Source organism: Neomonachus schauinslandi, chromosome 4, assembly GCF_002201575.2.
Source record: "Neomonachus schauinslandi chromosome 4, ASM220157v2, whole genome shotgun sequence".
NCBI classification, from domain to species: Eukaryota; Metazoa; Chordata; class Mammalia; order Carnivora; family Phocidae; genus Neomonachus; species Neomonachus schauinslandi.
Window position 1 is genome coordinate 85,263,809 of NC_058406.1, and position 22,191 is coordinate 85,285,999.

Below are 22,191 nucleotides of genomic sequence, written 5' to 3' on the forward strand. Positions count from 1 at the left end.
AAAATATATTCTTAAAGGCATCTTTGTGTTGGGGTTTGGTCTGTTTGCAGACTTGGGCAGTATGCACAGTAGGACTATAGCAACTGGCCAATAGAAAAAGTAGGACAACCAACAAGTGTGAGTGGGGCTAGGAGGAATATCAGCATTCAGGGAGGTAACTTAAATTTAGATTTTACTGGGATAGTCTTAGGTTTCTAAGAATCAGTTCTCATTAAAATGAGCGTGGCAAGAACCAAACAAATGATCAGAATTTCTATGCTGGATGTGGATCAGGGTGAGGCTCTTACATGGAGAAATGAGTGTATGTCAGAGAATCTAGAAAGTAGGGGGAGAAGATAGTAGCATTAATCTGTAGGTTTGTAGGCATCCGGGATAGCATTTTTGTGTCAGTTACACAATCTACAGATTTGAGAGAACATGTCTTCTGATTGTTGCTTTCTTCAGACCAGAGAGATTCAAGGATTGGGAGTGTCTGAAGTAACAAGTGAAAGCCCTCAGGTCTTGAACACATGTTGGACACTTAATGAAGTATTAATCTAGACTTTGTGTTTTAGACTTTGAACATAATGAATTTTGGAAAAAGGTTTTACTTCATTTCATTTTCTTAAATTCTTTTTTTTTAAAGATTTTATTTATTTATTTGAGACAGAGAGAATGAGAGAGAGAGAGAGCACATGAGAGGGGGGAGGGTCAGAGGCAGAAGCAGGTTCCCTGCCGAGCAGGGAGCCCGATGCGGGACTCGATCCAGGGACTCCAGGATCATGACCTGAGCCGAAGGCAGTCGCTTAACCAACTGAGCCACCCAGGCGCCCGTCATTTTCTTAAATTCTTGAGGAAAATGTAACTTACAACTGAGAATCAGTTGTCTTTTTTTTTTTTTACTAATTTTAGTGCTTCTTTGTTTAATAAATAGTTCCCACAATACAAAAAAAGGAAATTCTGTTTTCTCATATGCAAAGAATTTTATACTGAAATGTGAATATAATCATCAAATTATAAAAAAGTCTAAAAAAAGAAAAAAATATAAAAAATCTACAGTTGAAGTAGCTCCAATCCAGAAACTGAGTTTTAAAAAGATAGATTGCTAACATATCTATATATCAATCATATCTACATATCAATATTTATATCTATATATAGGTTGCTTTCATTTTTCCTAATTGATTAAAGGTGATAAAGGTGAGCTATTTGGTAAGAAAATGCCACTGTGTCCTCATTTAGATTCCTCCTTAGTGTTAGAGACTCATTACATGTGAAAATAATTAAAACTACACCCACAAATTTCCATCACTTTTAAGATATGTTTTTCCAACATATTAAAATGTATTTGGATACATTGGCTTGTTTTGTTTTGTTACTTAGTAAACAAGTCACATTTATTCTCAGGAAAGATTTATCATTTCTGAAAGTCACCCAGGTACTTAAATCATGGGCTTAAAGCAGTTTTAAAAATGTAACTAAAGATAGACTGTGACCTTTTAGAGGGTGGAAAGACTTATTTTTGAGCCATATGGTCAGCCGCAGGCTTAAGACATTAAAATTGAGGCTGGAGGGAGTTCAAACAATGACACTGATTAGTGCATATGTCCCTCCATTAGATGCAACAAAAGACAGCAAGAAAATCCTTTATGACAACTTGCTTGTTGCCATTAATGCAATCCTTGCAAAAGGTAAAGAATCATTCTTGGATATGTCAATGCGTGAGTTGGTTAGAACCACAACAAATTGCATGAAGTTATCAATACAATTTTAGACAATATGTAAAGGGCCAAAAAACTGAACAGATCACAGTTTGGGGGGCTTTTCTGATTGGTTTATCCCCAAAGTACCTGAATTATTGCATTTCTCCTGCCCTGATATTCATTCCTGGGGTATTTTCTATAGGACAGAAATAAACTGACCTCTGAATCCTTGCCCTAAAGTCATGATTCTCATAGTAAATTACTTAGGGTAAATATCTAGACACTGATTTAGTAAGCCTATTCAATTAGTTAATTTTTAGAAAGTTATTTTACTCTCAGCTAAACACAATATAATCATTTTCTCCTTTAATTTTCATATTATAGCAGTAAGGCAGAGAATTCTTCCTTCTAAATAATAATTGCTTTTTTCAGGCTCAAGGGTATTTATAAAGATGGAGAATGGCAAATTGATGTGACAGCTTGTAAAATTCCACATTTACTCTTTCTTTTTCCATGATTTAAAGTTAGAATCATGACGCAAATTCTCTAACACTATTACTTCACCATATCACTCCAGTCTAGGGGATGCTCACATACTTAATGGCAGGAAGAAGAATCCAATACATATCATATTTTCAGGTTTTAGTATGAAACAAATATGCTTGGTAAGACTCTTGTGGTCTCCTTATTAAATAGATCATATCAAAGTGATATTGTTCATGAATACCATACAATTTTGTTTTTTTCAATTATTATCTTTATCATCATCTATCTTCAAATCCAAGATAAAATAATTTATTTAAATGGGCCTTGGGGGCGCCTGGGTGGCTCAGTTGGTTAAGCAACTGCCTTCGGCTCAGGTCATGATCCTGGAGTCCCTGGATCGAGTCCCACATCGGGCTCCCTGCTCGGCAGGGAGTCTGCTTTGTCCTCTGACCCTATCCCCTCTCATGTGTTCTCTCTCTCTCATTCTCTCTCTCTCAAATAAATAAATAAAATCTTTAAAAATAAATAAATAAAAATAAAAAAAATAAATGGGCCTTGGATACCTATTTTTTCAAGGTGATTGTTTAGCATTAGAGTGGACTAGTCTTCTCTGGTATTGGTGTGAGCCTACTTTATTGACAATGCAGTTGAGTGCCCATATAGTATCAGGTTCAAAAGTATATCTATCACCACACTTCAGCATTGTTAATATAATATGATGTTATATTGATGATGAGTACTGACTTATGAAAATGGAACATTAAAAAATATATACCAAGAGGGAGGTTTCCTTAAGGGAATTAATAAATTTTAAAAGATACATGCTAATTTCACAGGAGGGTTGAATAATAACCATCAGAAGGGAAATCTTGTATCAAGAGAAGGAAATATTTTAATTTTGGTAAATGAGAAATATAGTACATCAGATCAGTGGTCTCAGGAGATATTGTGGAAAAGAAGATGAGATAATGAGGACTGCTCAGGATTTACCTTCTTACAACCACAGGAGTGAGATGAACCAAGGGCACAGTTTGGCTTGATTGATGAGCAGAGCTAGCTCTGAGCCAACTGAGAACAAACTCATATACTACTATTGTTTAGATCAGTTTGGCATTTGCTTATGAAATTTTAATGCAAAAAGCTACATGTAAACAGTAATTAGATGTAGGTCCAAAGGTTGTTTAGCTAGTTCCATCTTAGGAAGGGATTTAGGGAACTTTTGGAAAAGTGTTCTACACTAACTTAGTCATTGCCATTGTAAATACACTAAATATACATGACTTCATATTGTCTCACTTGTCCTATCTCAGGCCTTCAGGACTTACAAGGACATCTTAAGAAAAACAAAATAAATTCATCTATGTATACCAATGCTAATCTGCACTTACTTTTCCCCCAAACCCAAGTCTATTGCTGGTCTTGCCTGATTATTTTGACTATGTAACTCATCTCTACTTCATGGAGTTTTTCTCGAGCTCACAATAAACTAAACTTAAAGCTAGTCATGTTAACAATAATTTTTATAATATAACCGCCCACAGTAGCTGTATTTGTACCAAGTGAATCTGCCTTCCAACCAGATAAAGACACTTATCCCAAGTGGTACATCAGGTTGTCTCTACTGTGAACTTACAGTTTGGATTTCAATGTTTCAGGTTAAATCGTTCTCTTGGATGGAGAAGATATGAAACTGAGGAGCTGTGGCGTGGCCCTCATGGGTCCTTCAAAGAAGCTGATGAAATCCCTTTGCTAAATTCTGAACCAACTGAGAGACAGATAAAAGAGATAAATAGATGGGAATCAACATACCAATTGTTATACCGATAAAATCTAGACTGGAGAACATGCCTTAATTTTGATACTACTACAGTGTTCCTAATTCAGCACACTGCTGCACCACATCATAGTACAGCACTGAAAACCAGAGTTTTCCCCATGAGGACATAGGTTTTTTGCTTTAAATAGGCAGATCCTCTTTTCCTCCAACCAAAAATTTGAAATTTACCAATAAGACTAGCCAGTCTTCTCATGGAACAAAGAAGTGGTCAGAAAGAAGACAAGAATATTATTCAAATCAGGAGTCCTTCCCATGGAAGGAGACATCAGGAGTAGAAAGTTGGCTGATTAACAGGGAGGAAAGAATGAGGAGGTTATTCATCAAATACCAGTGACCACCTAGATTCTTCACCTAAAACTGAATTCATCTCCATTTCTACTTGCCCCATCTAATCAGTCACACATCATCATTTTTTAAGTGTTTATTTCCTTGTTTATTTCCTCATTTAAATTCGAAGTTGTGGATCTTTACCTTGTCCTCTATAAACCAATCCATAATTCTATCACACTTTTTGTCACCAAAAGAAATATTCCTAAATTCTTTTCTTGTCTTATTCCTACTGTTCTCCATCACCTATAAACAAACCAGCTTTTTTCAGGGATGCCTGGGTGGCTCAGTCAGTTAAGCGTCTGCCTTCGGCTTAGGTCATGATCCCAGGCTCCTGGGATCGAGTCCCGCATCGGGCTCCCTACTCCGTGGGGAGCCTGCTTCTCCCTCTGTCTCTGTCTCTCTCTCTCTCTCTGTCTCTAATGAATAAATAAATAAAATCTTTAAAAACAAAACAAAACAAAAAACCCAGCATTTTTCAGAGCATTTGAGAACACTGGCCCTCTGAAAGTCTCTTCAAAAAAAAGGACTTTCTGTGATGTTTACAAACATTTCGAAAAATGCCACATGCTTTACGCCATTGTAAAGATTTAAATGCTCATGAGCAGAGATACCTTCCAATAAAGAAACCTCATTGACTTGTTCAGTACAAAAATTCCCAATCTTATTTCAACACAGCAACTTAAATAAAAACAATAGCTCTTAGAACCTCTAAGAACTAGTATTCTGTGAAACACACTTTGCGAAATGCTTTCCCAAAATATTTTTAATAATCTTCTAACTAGTTCCTGGCCTCAAAGGTAGTCATGCCAAACTAACCAACACATGTTATAATATACCTTCCCTGTTTAAAAACATTCTATGTACCACCACTGCCTCTTGGGCAAAAATAAGTTCAAACTACTCCAGGTAATTTTCAAAATCAGGTACAATTTTTACTCAAGCTATCTTTTTAGATGAAACTACCACTATTTCCTAAAACAAAATTCTTGCGAAAGTCAAACAGTCTCTTATTACTTCTTCAAAGGACAAGTAACCTAAGTTCCCTAAGCTTCAGGTCCCTCCAATCTTACCTCATAGCTAAAATTACATATCAAGCCTTTCCTGACTCACACTTCCCTATTTGCACATAAAACTCATTACATTCTGTGCACTTGGACTTATCCTGTTTTTTATGTATTTTACATACGTTTGATTATATTTTATATATGGGCCCAGAGAAAATATAATGTAATGATTAAGAACTGTGGCTCCACATCCTAGCCAAGATCACGTCATAGATATGTGATTTCAAGCAAATTCTTTGTTCTTTTGTGTGTCTTTTTCCTTATGTCAAAAATGCAAATAGATATTAGTTGGCAGGATTTTCATGAATATTAAATGAGAGGGTGTATGTACAGATAACAGAGTTTCTTAATATGTAAGTATTATGATTAATATTAGATTGCAAATTTCTTCATATCAATATCAAGCTTTTATGTTTCTTTTTAGTGTCCCACTTTGTTGTTGTTGTTTTTTTTTAAAGATTTTATTTATTTATTTGAGAGAGAGAATGAGATAGAGAGAGCATGAGAGGGGGGAGGGTCAGAGGGAGAAGCAGACTCCCCGCCGAGCAGGGAGCCCGATGCGGGACTCGATCCCGGGACTCCAGGATGATGACCTGAGCCGAAGGCAGTCGCTTAAGCAACTGAGCCACCCAGGTGCACCTGTAGTGTATCATTTTGTAAACAAGGGGATTTACTTATGGGACATATTTATGAAATATTTTCTGGAGTAAAGAAATCAGAACTTTAAGGATTCATAAGGGACTTAAAATCTAGTATCCTCATTTTATAAATTGGAAGATGATACACTGAACATGTAGTTTACTTGCCCAGTGTAACACAATTGATTGATAATACCTACAGGAATAGTCTTATGGGCCAAGACCTATCAGATCCAGATTTTAATTAATGAATTACCTAAGAAAAATCTGGCAAGCTACAGATAACTCAATATTTTAGTTTACTGCCAAAGTGAGCACTCTTCATGTAGTACAGGGGTAGAATGCAAAAAAAAAAGAAAAACAAAAAAACAACAAAAAAAATGGCTCCCAGATTCTTCTTGTGTCCACATCCTCTGAGTAACTTTTTGTGGTCTCCCACAATCTTCCACTGGCCCTGTGAATTTCTTTGAAAATTAAGATGTTAGTAAGTACAAACAGAAGTTTGAAAAACATTTGTGAGTAGAGCTTTTCTTTCCTCAAAGCTCTTGGAACGCTCTGGGCACCATGTGAAAATGTTCACACGAGCTTGCTGAGATATAAGAGATCACAGGAAGCAGAAATGAAATGTTCCAGTGCAGCCCCCTACCTGCACCCCAGACAACCTGCCCCAGCCAACCTGTCGACTGACCATAGAGCATGAGTGAGTCAGGCAGAAGATTCATCATTTGAGCCCAGCCCAAATTTCTGACCCACAGAATCATGAGGTAAATGAAAGGTTGTTTTAAGCCACTAAGTTTGGGGGTGGAGTGTTACATGGCAAAAGTAATCCAGTAGAAACTACTTTGTGGATTGGTTATTAATTAAATGTTTTATGAAAAATAGGCAGATAGTTGCTCAGTTCAATTCCCCTCATATACAAGAGGAGGTTATTTTCCTCTAAACAAAATTATTTAGTTAATAAGAAATACCATTGGCCCAGATATCATAAAATTGAGTGCTTTTGTCCTCAACACTTGACAGTTTTCTGTTACATCAGAAGATTTATTATCTTAGCAGCTAGGTCTCTTTGTTGGTGTTCTCTGCTTGTGACTAATTTTTCAGTTCACCTATTGACTCTGGCACATTGTGTGCCTCAAAGGAAGTATTCCATGACATAAGATACACTTTGACAATTGCCATGAAACATAACTGTGGTATTTGAAAGCCATCCAGCAATTTCAAAGAGGTTGACAATATTACATTCTACCTAGATATCTGAGAAAAATAATCAGCAATTTCTCCCATTCCTTAAATAATAAAAAACTTCTCACACTCATATTGTTAAGTAAAGCACCAAAAAGTTACATCATAGCTTCACACAGACATTTACATAGATTTTTATAGTGCTCTTGGTAGTAAGAGAGAGAAATATGATATGGAGCAGATAGGGGATTATGTGATTTTTCCATTTAACTCAGATCTCCATGAAAGCCCAAGAAACACTTCTTTAAAATCAGTATGGATGGTATTGATGAATATTTACCAGGGACTCTCTCTCTCTCTTTATTTTTTAATTTAGCCAATGGTTTATTTTTTCTTTCTTCTTCTTTCTTTTCTTTTTCAGTGATTCATCAGTCTTATATAATACCCAATGCTCATTACATCCTGTGCCTTCCTTAATGTCCATTACCCAGTTAACCCATACCTCCACCCCCTCCCCTGCAACAACCCTCAGTTTGTTTCCTATGCTTAAGAGTCGTATGGTTTGTCTCCCTCTCTGATTTCATCTTGTTTACCAAGGACTCTTAAGGTATTTTTGAGTATGTAAATTATTCTTGAAATACATATATCGCAAATGGTATCTAATCTGTATTTTGCATATTGTTCAAAATACATATATATATCAGGAAAATAAATGTTTCTATTTTCTCGTGAATTTTAGACACCCTTATAGTTTCCCCATGAAATTTGTTAAACTATATATACAGATGTAAGGTGATACATATTTTTCATTGTACCCAATGACAGTATACAATTTAATTTTGATGGTGGTCAGAGTTTGTAAAATCACTCTTAATAATTTCTATGAGCCTTATGGCTGTGGATAGCATCAGGTAATAGAGAACTGATGAACCAAATCTACAAATAATAGACAGGAGCATTTTTTAGCTTTTGGATAAGCAATTAAAAACAAAGAATGTATAGATACCAGAGATACACCATACAATGGATTCCAATTACACAAGTAGTCATGAAGTAGGAGGGTATAGTCTCCAAAGCAAGTAAGTAAATGTCAGAGAGACAAAAAGGGAACAAGCAATCATCAGGTGAAGAACACTAAAGTGAATATGTATGAGACACTAGTACCAAGATGATTTTGATTTAGAGGTAAGTTTCTGTCTACTCTTGAATTTGTATTTTAAATGATGTACTTCATCAGGAGGAGAAGCCAATCTTCAAATTGCAGCCATTATAGGAAGATTACAGGATATGATCCTAAAAATTTGGACTACATTTGGGCTATGTGGGTAAAAGTATGAAACAGGAATACCGAAATAAAATGACCAAGAATAATTTTAGTCAGTCAACACATCTTTATGGAGAGCCTATCATGTTCAGGGACATCACCTCATTGACTAGTGGAGGACTGTTGCAGACAATCTATAATGGGAAAGAAATTGGTTAAGATACAGTAAATAAAAGTAAAAAAAAATTATTTTTTAGCTTTTACAGTTTATGTAGTTATTTTACTATATGTAATTATTCATATTATGTTGGTCAATTACTTTTTCTAATTTGGTAGACCTGTTCAATATTGACTACTAAATTCCTTAATTGAGATTTCTTGGTTCATAAATTGCATATGAACATCCATCAGCCTCATAGCATTTTCCCCCCACCATTTATGGAATCCAAGAACCTAAAAACGAATAGATTCATTTTGTTTTCACAACTTGGGCAAGTTTCCCTCACTGTAGTAAAGTCATGAGTTCATATTCTAAGGTTTACCATTAAAGTGGACACTATTTTTTTCCAGAAAAAAAAAAAGCCAAAACAGGATCCCTTTTCTTTGGGTCATAGAAAACTGTTAAAGTTGGAAATCAGACTATGTAGTTTGTATATTTAAAATGTTGATTTAAATCAATCAATCAATCAATCAATGGCTGAATTCTCTAGTGGAATTTGAGCTATAGGGAACAGAAACAATGTCATTTAATTTCTGTACCTCCAGAGTCTATGCTAATGTCTAAAACACATCGAATGTTCTAAAAATTGGTGGAATAAATAAATCATGGATAAATGAACCATGAGGCTACCTCTGAGTATTCCCTATTTTGATAATACTATCAACTCCAAAAAAATGGACAAGGATAAACCAAAAGGAGGCAAGGGAAAAAATTAAATTGACTGTACAGTATTTTTTTTGACTCGAGTTGAATACATTTGGTTATATTATCAGGATGGTACAGTGACAAACACAAAGCTAAATAAAACCATATCACATGGTAGAGAAAACAATCAGCTGATTGATTATCCAGAACACTCAATTTAAGAAAACATAAGTATCTCCACCTAATATAAAAAAATTAATTTTGGGGGTGCAGTGTACATCTGTCAGAGTTATTTTAATTAATTACTTTTTTAAAGATTTTATTTTTAAGTAATCTCTACACCCCACATGGGGCTCGAACCCACAACCCTGAGAGCAAGAGTTGCATGCTCCACTTACCGAGCCAGGTGTTGGAATTATTTTAATTTAAACTCCTCTAAATTCACTAGCTTGAAACTTGAATGTCCTTATTTTGCCATGAAAACTAACAAAAGTTCTAACTTTAGGTCAAGGTTGATTGGCAGAAATGGTTGGCAACAGTTGATGTACCTATAAAACGGAATTAAGCTTCAGTATTTTCATCTTGTTCATGATATATATATGCAATGCCAAGTATTTAGCAGTATTGGTTAATCAGGGAATCCATTGTGAATGATTAAAGGCACATTAAATATGTAATTTGTAAGGTAGGCTCAGGGTTACTATTGCATTTTTGCTTTAATGAGTTAATGTGTTTAAAGAAATGATGATGTTAGGCTAAAGTTGTTTTAACTTTCAAAGAAAAGGGTTTTTTAATTAAAATAATCATAGACTCTCCTTGAAAAACTCATTGTCTTTGTAAGGAGAATTAAAGAATTGCATTTTGTCCTCCAATTAAGTTTTCAAAGTACTAATGAAAAATGGGACAAAAATGACCAGTATGGTCACAGAAAAAGGTCTGATTTCATTATAGCTGATCTGGAATCTGTTCAAATTGGAGAACAAGAGGGGTGGCAGGAAATAAACATCCTTAGAAGTCACGGACAAGCTGAAATAACGACATTCGGCAGAGTGTCACACAAATTAACTAATGCCTATATGAGGAGATTATTTTAGCTTCTTGCATTCAATTCAAATAGGGAAAGACTGTGTCACCTTATAAATTGAAGTGCATCTGACACATAAAGCTATTTTAGGGGAAAACCTACTCCTTTTAAAATTTCCAATATCATCAGTAAACCCAGACAGAGGTAGCTGTCAAGATTTGACTTGTGTTTAAGATAGTCTGATATGTGAAATCTTGTGAGTTAACACTTCGGGATTATGATTATTATGATTATTATTATTATTTTTTACCAATTCTTTGCTGTAGGAAAGCTACCCGAAGATAAAGAAGTAAACATTATCTCTCTCGTCTGAACCAGTGATTTTCAATACTTTGCAAAATGGTATTTTTTAAGCTTCTTTATAAATGATAGGTCAAGGGCTTTGTACAGAAGGTAGATCATAGTTTCGAAATGAGCCCTCATTGAATAGTGATGCTATTTCTGACAAAAAGAAAAGGACACATCAAGAAAGAAGATTTTATTGTCTTTATTACCATCATCATGACAATCATCCAAAGTATTTTTCACTATAATTGTCCTAAGAGTTTATACTCAGTGCCTGTGAGTGTAGGGCACTCTTCTAAGCATTGTCATAAACAAGATAATAAAGGTGTTATTTCTCTTTCATTCAGTCTAAGAGATGTCATTCCCATTTAGCTTTAAAATACAGTAAATGGGGATGATAATCTTGAGAAGAAACTAGAGAATAAAATATCAGATTATAGCTTAATTTCCCCTTCAACGTTGACAATTCACCCCTTTGTATAGATATGAATAAAATTAGTACTTCTTCAAATTTGAATAATGGCATTCAGAGGAAACAAGGTATTCCATAACACTTGTTACACTTTTTAGAAGTATGATTTACAGTAGATATTTATTACCATCTCATCTAATTTCAACCTGAAAAGTTATAGAGAAAATCATTGGCAAGTGCATTTTATATTTAATTTTTAAACCACGTAGATGAAAATTCAAATAAGATGATAAAATACAGACTTTATATAATCTGGAAAAGCAAATATATTTAGTTTTGATATTGTAATTGAAGCGGTATTTCTCGCACACCTAACTGATAGGAGCCAGTTGGCAAGGGTGAAGGAAGGCACGAGGGGGTTGTTTGTGTGTTTGATTCCTGTAAAGGCAATGATGCCAAGGGGCAGCAAATGTCATTCTTTCTTACGGTTATTACCTGGAGCTCCGACTGAGCTAAGAAGACCATGAATTCCTGGGGTTGTAAAAAAGCAGAATAGCCATTCTCTATCCTATTGAGCTCCTTTTCTAGGAATTCACATGATGGGGTATGTTTTCATCATTCTTATATGTTATATAATATTATAATGCCTCATAATAGGAAACCAGGATCTTTGAAACTATGGACATTTTATTTATTTATTTATTTATTTTTAAAGTTTTTTTTTTTTTTAAAGATTTTATTTATTTATTTGAGAGAGAGCAGAGAGAGCGAGCACATGAGCAGGGGAGAGGGGCAGAGGGAGAGGGAGAAGCAGGTTCCCAACTGAGCAGGGAACCCTGACACAGAGGGCTTGATCCTAGAACCCCGGGATCATGACCTAAGCCGAAGGCAGATGTTTAACCAAGAGCCACCCCAGCGCCCCAGAACTATGGACATTTTAAATGTTCTCTAGGACCCACTCAATTAATTAGCAAACAGAATGTCTCAATTATTTCACTTGAAAAATTCAAGTCTACGAAGTTTTAGAACCAGCAACAAAGTGTTAAATATGAAATAAAAAGGAGAAATCGTGAGCTGAATGACTTAGACGCATGAAAGGCAGATTCGGTGAAGCACTGAGCAATGATGTGAGCAATGATCACTGAGCAAACAATGAGATATATGTTAGTTTGGCTAGATAAACAGAGGCTTGTGGTAGATAAAATGAAAATAATAATCTGCAGATTATTTTTCTATTCAGTGTCTACAATAAACAAGTAAATATGAGTATTATCAATTACAACAATAAAGAAACATCAAAATATTCATAATTAGCTTTGCCACTTGGTAGTCTAAAAGAAAATGAAAGAGGTACTAGAAAATAAGAAATTGCAAAAAAAAATAATAAGTCACCATTATTAGCAAATGTATGATCCTCAGATGCAAGGTCACGGTGGACTGTTGAAAAGGAAACAAAATTTAAATCAGGAACACTCTTATAAAGAGAGAAATCAGAGTAAAAGGTTTCATTATAATTTAGGGACTTCAGACAATGCAAACAATAAAGTTCTTTGCCTGGGAATCACATTTTATTTTTCTGCTTGCCAAGCTGATTTTTAAATTTCTATTCTGTGGGTCTTAATAAACATCATAATCATAACATACCAATAATTTTGGCAATGCCTATATATCTATAAATAAATATATTCATCTTGTTTGAGAATTTAAGTTTGATAATGGATAAATTACATTAGTACAGTTTCTCAGGAATGTCAGGACTTTTTAAATTGATTCAGAAAGACTTTCTACTGAAGTCATAAAGCAAGATTTTTTTTGCTTCATAGACACACAATTTCATTATATATTTATTTGTGAACCATTAATTCAGGCATTTTTAAAACTTTCATCCAAGAGAAATCTTCACCTAAAGACATTTTTTTTGGTAAAACTTAAAAAATATTGTGTACCTCACTTCTCCAATTAAAATATCTATTTTTCATCAAAAATACTTGTGTGGCCTATGGGAAATCACACATCTATGGTACTATTTTATCTTTTTAATTTTTATTGCATCATTTGTTGTTTCTTTGAGATGAGTAGCAAGACACATAAGTCACACATCCAGAGAGGAAGAGGCATATTTAAGAAGAAAAGATACAGTGTTATAGATGAAGACCATTTCACTCCTAGTTTCCATGGAGCAAATGGAGGCAGGGGGAGGTGCTAGGTATTAATTAAATAAAAAGAGCAAGAAGGAATAGCTTTAAAAACATGAGATACATTTGGCTGCAGATTCCAGCCTTCTATGGACTAAGACACTGACTTTGTATGCTCGTCAGACCATCATTCAAGGATGCTGGCCGGAAGGTAGTTCTCTCTCTTTCTGAATGTTCCAGATGGACGTGAATGATGTCTGCCTCGTTCCCAAGATCCACTGTCTGTACCGAGGGTCAGGTGTTATCCAGGGGCAGCCAACAAGGTTGTTCACAGCTAAAGAAATTCACACTCAAGGGATTCCAGAAGTTTAAAAATCAAAAGGAGGCTGAACTAGATGGAGTCATTCAGGCTTGGTGAATGGAGGAGTTCTCCTTTTGCCCTGATCATCCCTAGATCATCCCTAATATATTACCTGGCATGTCATACTTAGTATATATATATATATATATATATATATATATATACTCTCTGGAAGACAGTTTGACAGTTTGTTACAAACATATACATATATATGAATGAGTGAACGATCCTGGCGCCGAGGTTTTTCCCCAGGCTACCCCTCAGCTCTATTCTTAATTTTTATTTGTTTAAAATTATTGAAAACTGTTGTTTACTTACCATTTTTATTTCCTCTTGTATTAATGTTTCATGACTCTTATTTGCTAAACCTCATTTCTTAAGAAAAAACAACTTGGAATTCTTTATTTGAATTTAACATTCACATCATTTTATTTTATTTTTCTTCAAATAATTGTAAAAGAGGCATGACACTCCTTTTTCACATGGTGCATATTTGACTTTCCTTGTCTAATTTCATAAATGTATGTCTGATTACTTAGGGAGACTGAGTCCCCTCTTGAAAATGTGACAAGACCTCTCTCACCATTTCCATTCAACATCATACTGGAAGTCCTTGCTAATGCAAACAAGAAGTCAGGAAAAGGAAATAAAATGTATACAGATTAAGATGAAAGACATAAAACTGTCTTTGTTTACAGAAGACATGATCATCTATGTAGAAAATCTAAAAGAATTTCCAAAAATAAAGACTTCCTGGAACTAGCAAGTGATTATAGCAAGGTTCCAAGATACAAAGTTAATATACAAGTCAGTTGCTTTCCTATATACTAATAATGACAAAGTGAAATTTAAAATTAAAATAACATTTATACTAGCATTATACTAGCATTCCCCCTCCCCAAAAATAAAGTAGTTAAGTATAAATCTAACAAAATATGTACAAGATCTATTTGAGGGAAACTACAAAACTCTAATTAAATTAAAGAAGAACTAAATAAGTGGAGAGAGATTTCATGCTCATGGATTAGAAAACTCAATATTGTCAAAATGTCACTTCTTCCCAGCTTGATCTATAGATCCAGTCCTAATCAAAATCCTAGCAAGTTATTTTATGGATATCAACAAACTGATTCTAAAGTTTATATGAAGAGGCAAAAGACTCAGAATCACCAAAAAAGTATTGAAAAACAACAAGGTTGGAGGACTAGTACTACCTGACTTCACAACTTACTCTAGAGCTACAATAAGCAAGAGAGTATGGTATTAGTAAAAAGAACTAGGTAAATAGATCAATGGAATAGAATAGAACTCAAAAATAGAGCCACATAAATACAGTGACCTGATCTTTGACAAAGGAGCAAAGACAATACAATGGAGCAAAGATAGTCTCTTCAACAAATGGTGCTAGAACAACTGGATGTCCACAGGCAAAAAAAAAAAAGAATCTAGACAAACACACCTTCACAAAAATTAACTCAAAATGGATGATAGATTTAAATGTAAAACCCAGAATTATGAAAATCATAGAATATAGCATAGGAATACCCTGGATCACCTTAGGTGTGGTGATGCCTTTTTAGATACAACAACAAAGGCACGATCCATAAAAGAAATAATTAAACTGGGCTTCATTGAAATTAAAAACTTCTGCTCTACAGAAGACAATATCAAGAGAATTAGAAGACAAGCCATAGCCTGGAAGAAAATATTTGCAAAAAACACATCTGATAAAGGACTCTTATCCAACACATACAAAGAATCCTTAAAACTCAATAATAAGAAAACAATTAATTAATTAATTAATGGGCCAAAGAATTTAACAGATACCTAAGCAAAGAAGATATACAGATAGTAAATAAGCATATGGAAAGATCAGATGTCACCACGGAAGTGCAAATCAAGACAACTACGAGATACCACTGCACAACGATTAGAAAGGCCCAAATCTGGAACCCTGACAACACCAAATGCTGATGAGAATGTGGAGCAGTAAGAATTCTCATACATTGCTGGTAAGGATACAAAATGGGTCTCTCTGGAAGACAGTTTGACAGTTTGTTACAAAACTATACATAATATGCAATCCAGCAATCACTCTCCTAGCTATTTAACCAAGGTATTGAATACTTATGCCCACATAAAAACCTGCACACAGATGTTTATAACAGCTTTAGGCATAATTGCCATATATTAGAAGCAACCAAATGTCCTTTAGTAGGTGAATGGATAAATAAACTGTGTTATATCCAGATAATGGAATATTATTCACTGCTAAAAAGAAATGAGCTATTAAGCCATGAAAAAATATGGAGGAATCTCAAATGCATATATTTTTAAAGATCTTATTTATTTATTTGACAGAGAGAGACATAGCCAGAGCAGGAACACAAGCAGGGGGAGTGGGAGAGGGAGAAGCAGACTCCCCGCTGAGCAGGGAGCCTGATGCGGGGCTCGATCCCAGGACCCTGGGATCATGAACTGAACTGAAGGCAGATGCTTAACGATTGAACCACCCAGGCGCCCTCAAATGCATATTACTAAATGAAAGAAGCCAATCTGAAAAGGCTACATATTATATGATTTCAACTATATAACATTCTAGAAAAAAGCAAAACTATGGAGACAATAAAAAGATCTGTGGTGGCAAAGGATGGGAGAGGGGATTAAATAGAACACAGACATTTTTTAAGGCAGTGCAAATCCTCTATGACATTACAGTGAGGGATATATGTCACTATACTTTTGTCCAAACTCACAGATTGTATAGTACCAAGAGTGAACACTAAGGTAAACCATAGACTTTGGGTGATTATGATGTGGCAAAATAGTTCATCCTTGGTTTAAAAACAACAACAACAACAACATGGTGAGTAATGTTGATAACTGGGGAGGCTATACGCAGGTGAGGGCAAGGGAAAAATGAAATATCTCTATGCCTTCCTCTAAAATTTGCTGTAAGCCTAAAACTGCTGTAATAAAACCCAAAATCTTAAAAAATAAGATTTATTGTAGAGAACAAAGAGTGTTGCTGGAGGGGAGGTGGGGGGGGGATGGGCTACATGGGTGACGGGGATTAAGGACACTTGTGATGAGCACTGGGTGTTGTATGGAAGTGATGAATCACTAAATTCTACTCCTGAAACTAATATTACAATATATGTTAACTAACTGGAATTTAAATAAAATTTTGAAACAAACAAAACAAAAAAATCTCCAGATACCTTAACCAAGACTTGCTTTTTAGCTTTCATTTCCCCTCATTATTATAACTTTTTTATTATTTAAAATACCAAGAGTGTTTTCTTCAAGGCTGCTTTTCTCTAAGGATACCTAAAATTTGCCTATATGAGATATTTTGAGATGCTGTTTTAAAATACAATTAAGACCCAGGAAATTGATTAATATTTCAGGAGCCATTTGGTTACATGAATTATGTTTAGAGGGGTTGTAAATCAAAATAGAACTTGTTGTAATAAAGAAGGAGGAAATTGTTGATTTGGCTCTCAATTTTACTCATTAAAGCAGATCTTCCAGAGAATGTTCATGCAAAGACAGGATTTCAATGCCCATGAAAAACTTTGAATTTGATTCAGAGAACTGGGATGATATGGGACATGAAAGCAAGTGTGAAATATTTGTTTTAATAAATATAATTTTCCATTATTTCCCTAGATATAAGTCAATCCATTACATGAAATAGAATGCAGTCTTTTAAATTCCATTGCCCTCAAAAAAATAATTGCATTGCCCTCAAATTTCATCATCTTGGGGCGCCTGGGTGGCTCAGTCGTTAAGCGTCTGCCTTCGGCTTAGGTCGTGATCCCGGGGTCCTGGGATCGAGCCCCGCATCGGGCTCCCTGCTCGGCGGGAAGTCTGCTTCTCCCTCTCCCACTCCCCCTGCTCGTGTTCCCTCTCTCGCTGTCTCTCTCTGTCAAATAAATAAATAAAATCTTTAAAAAAAAAAAAAAAAAAAAATTTCATCATCTTACAATTTTGAATCTTGATTGTTTTTTTTTTTTTTCTTACCAAATTAAGTGAGATGCCATCAGCTCCAGCTTGCATCGAATCTCCCTCTCACCCTGGACATCTTGATTCCCCCATCCTGTTCCTCTTTTTCTTTTTCCAATCCCACTTAACACTTCCTAGTATCTAATATAATTTTACTGATTTTATTTATTACTTCCTGTTTGTTTTTTCCTATTAGAATGTAGGCTACTTGAAGGCAGTGATAGTGTGTGTGTGCGTGTGTGTGTGAGTTTGGTAATTAATGTATCTGGAGTCCTAGGGACCCTCTGGCCCAAAGTAGTACCATATTTAATGAATAAATATTTAATAAAACTATGTTTAGACAGTGATCAGAGTAAAACTAATAATATTTTCTATTGCCATAGGATAAAAAGTTTCAGTGTGATATCAAGGATCAGGATACATTTGCCACCTACTCAGCACAACTTAAATTATGTGTCAAAAAGGCTTTAGCTTTTTTACTGATTTTGTTGTTACTATTATTACCATTTCAGTGATGATTGCAATTTAAATCCCATCTAACTTTGCAATAAAATTCCACCTTCTGGCCACATTCCTAAATCTGTATTACATGTTTGGATAGCATAGAAACTGGTTGTAGTATAATCTGAAAAAAATCAATATTATAGGTTCTCAGAATTAGAAATGATAACTGAAATCATACTCAACTCACTCTTATTTACCTGTGGAAAAACTGTGTTCAGATAGCAAGTTAGGGACAGATAAAAAGGAATAAAACTTAAATATATTTTCTGTCTGTATAAAATATGTATTTGGATGCATTGTTTCACTGTGAGTATAGGTTTCTATAATCTGTGTGGCATGTGTGTAGCTTGCCTCATGCAAAGGTCATGTTGAACTTTAAAACTGAAATTTGTAATTTCTTATAGATTCTTTCAGTAGTTAAAATTTATAAACTATTTCTACAAATTGTAAATTCAGCTTATTAATAACTCCATACCAGGCATTAATAGAGCAGATCATCTTTGCATAGACCTCTCCTTAAAAATCACAGTATCGTTTTGTAAAGAGAATTGTAAGACTATTTTGACATTATTTCTCCCATCATTGCAAATCTATAGAACATTAACTTATGGATCAGTAGCAAGAAAGATAATGTAAAGTAATTCTTGTTTTTAGTCACTTAGTCAATTTTATCCGCTTAAAAATAGTCATGAAAGGAGTCTAGTGAGTATAGAAATAAATGGAATAAAACTTACTTTGCCAAATAGAGAAGTCTATATGGTCTATGTATTTAATTTATTTGCCAATAAATAAATAAATAGTAATTACCTTGTCCTGGGCTTTCCCACCTTTTTGAGAGAGAAGTGGTTTAGATGTTTTACTAAGAGACATTCCTACTTCTGACAGATTCATAGTCAGAATAGTGATGAGAGTAGAATGTGAGTCATTTTTTAATGTTCCAGACTTGTTTATTCTTTACATGAGAGAGAGAATATACGATTGAGGGGTGGGAGTGTGGACTTGTGGTTGTTCTGAATCATTTCAGGTTAAACTTTCATCAGGAAAACTGTGCATCCTCTGAAAAACAAATAGAGACCAAGGAAACAAAGGAAGAACTTTAGTTTGGAAAATGAAAAAGTGGTCAAAGAAAGGCAGAAAAAAAAGCAAGGAGTTAGAAGCAGAATCGAGAAGTGTTTGTAGCAAAAAGTAGAAAGTGTACCACTCAGATGTACCATGAAATTAAATAAGCAATCATGGCATTGAATCTCTACGTGACTGATTTTTGTACAGTCTAGTTTATAGTTGACATTACTAAGTATTACACAAGAAATAAGCACTATATAATGTAGCAGGCTCACTAAACATTTGTATTATGCAGAAACTTTGATTTTGATTCAAACTTACAAACACACAAAACAAAAATAAAACAAAAAAGGAGAATTCTAGTACCCACCTTATTTCTATCAATGTGAAGATAGTTTGGTATGCCATTCATAATCTGGCATTGTTGAAATTGTTTTAGCTTTGAAATGTTTTTTGCAGCTTTTGCAGTAAACTACTTTTAATATTTTTGAAATTTTTTCTGAGAAACATGACCCCTAGCTGAATTGCTAGGTATTACTTTTCTATAAATTATCTGCTGGAAAGTGCATAAAGTAAATTTTGAGGCCTTTTAAGATTGTTAGATTATTTCCTTCTCGGCCTACTACTTGTGGCTAAATTTAATGGTCTGACAAAATTCCAAGGTGATGTTGAACACTTTGCTAGAGAGGAAATGGAAATGCATGGCTCAGTTCAAACAAACATAAATAATGTAATTGCTCAGTCAAGTATTAGAATACTAGCTGCCACTCAACATCCTTTCTCCCTTTTTGCCTCAGAAAAAAAAAGTCTATTTTGGGAAGCAAATCACTCAACCTAAGGATTACATTTTCCGGACTTTCTTGCAATTAGTGATTTCCACATTTCTAAGTGCTGGACAAAGAGATGCAGGTGAGAGTGTTGTATAGGCCTTCACAAACTGGAGAGTGGAATCCTGAAGTTCTTGCAGCAATCTTGGACTTGGAGTTTATCCTACAGATATCTGATGAGTTCCTAGGCCTAAGATCTGATGACTTCCTTGAGTAGCCATATCAGCCAGAGAATACTTGCACTCCGAGTTCTCTTAGGTAAGAGGATACAACCTTATATGTATAAGCCACTGCTAATATATTATGTATAAGCCACCATATATAATACATTGCAAGTCACTGTTACAGTTCTGAGATTGCACTCAGGAGAACTGCACTGATTGCCTTCAGTAATGCTTTATATAGGAGATATTTATTAGAAAAAATAAATGTGTTTTATAGAATTAATAGTTAGCAATGTATACCTTAATTCATTTTTTCTGATCATATTCTCAAGATGTAGTTAATTATAAGAAAGTCAGTTGAGGGGCGCCTGGGTGGCTCAGTCGTTAAGCGTCTGCCTTCAGCTCAGGTCATGATCCCTGAGTCCTGGGATCAAGACCCACATCGGGCTCCCTGCTCTGCGGGAAGCCTGCTTCTCCCTCTCCCACTCCCCCTGTTTGTGTTCCCTCTCTCGCTGTGTCTCTCTGTCAAATAAATAAAATCTTTAAAAAAAAAAAAAAAAGAAAGTCAGTTGAGATTTTTAAGAACCTTGAAATATAATTTGTGTAACCTTTGATTCAAAGACTTCCCAACTGTATGTAATGTTTAAATAGTATAAATCTATCTTTATTACATAACATGTGAAAATGAATAAAGACCTAAGACTCTTTTATTTATATCCGATACAAAATTCAGTGGGAAACATCAATCATTAAAATTTATTAAAAAAAAAACCTTTTTATACAAAGTATATGTTATCTCTTTTGAATATGTAAGACAATAGGAGGGTCATTTATTAATTTAATTTCTTTACATGTGAGATTAGGGTTAGATTTTAAATGGATACAAATAAAGCTCTTATGGCAAATTTAATTTCCTAATATTAAGAAAATGAATACATTGAGGCCTATGTGGTTAAGTGGATAGTTTCTTTCATGGTTGGGTCCAGATTCAGGTTCCAATAATTAATTTGCAATGTAGAAAAAGCAAGTTTGAGGAAGAAAACTAATGAGTTTAATTTTATACGTTCTGAATTTGAGGTGACTGCCGGACACTGAAGGTGAGGAGGAGGCAATTGATTAAACAAATCTAAAAGCCTTGACAAAAGAGTCTTGAGGACAAAGATTGCCACCGGGCTTGAGAGTCATTAGCATATAGATGAGAATGTGGCTGTCCAAGCGGGCTGTAAAGTTGAAAAGAGCAGTGGGCCAAGAATTGCATCATGGAGATTGGCAGGTGAGGAGATACCCATAAAGAAAAATCAGCATGGGCAGGAGAAAACAAGGAGAGTTGAGTCACCTCAGGCAAGAGAGCAGAACTTTTCCAGAAGATAGTAGCTGGCGGTGTTAAACATGCCAAGGAAGCCTAGTAGTGATACAAGGTCCAACAAAAATCTATGGGACCTGAGACAACTGAAGCTATGGGGGAGACCGGTTGTGTTTGAGAAAAGCTGAAGATTGGAAAGAGTCAAAGATTAGGCGCATGATGAGAAAATGGAGCTATGTCGTTGATCCTGTCTCTTATGAGCAATGTCAATTTTTCTTCTTTATTTCTAATTCTCATAATTCATATTTCTTGTTCTACTGACAGCTGCCATCAGGGTAATACTAATAAAAGTGCTTATATCCACAATGTTTTTCTCGTTTTTACTTTGAAAGAACTACTTCTAGGTTTTCATCATTTAGCTTGAAACTTTCTTTGAGTTTTTGATAGAAATCTGTGTTGACCTATGATACCCTGTTCAGATCCCCATTTAGGAATGAATGGTTCATTTTCCCAGCTGCTAGGAGTGTTGCTAGCAGCTTACTCTCAGCTGTCAAACTCTTATCTGGATTGTCCTGGCTTAGGAAAGCCACCTGGCCCAAAGTATTTCCTCCTGGAACATCCTGCATCAAAAGATTAATCATCATAGGGTATAGAGATCCCAGCTTCAGAATTCCCCATACAATCCGCTGAAGCTTCCT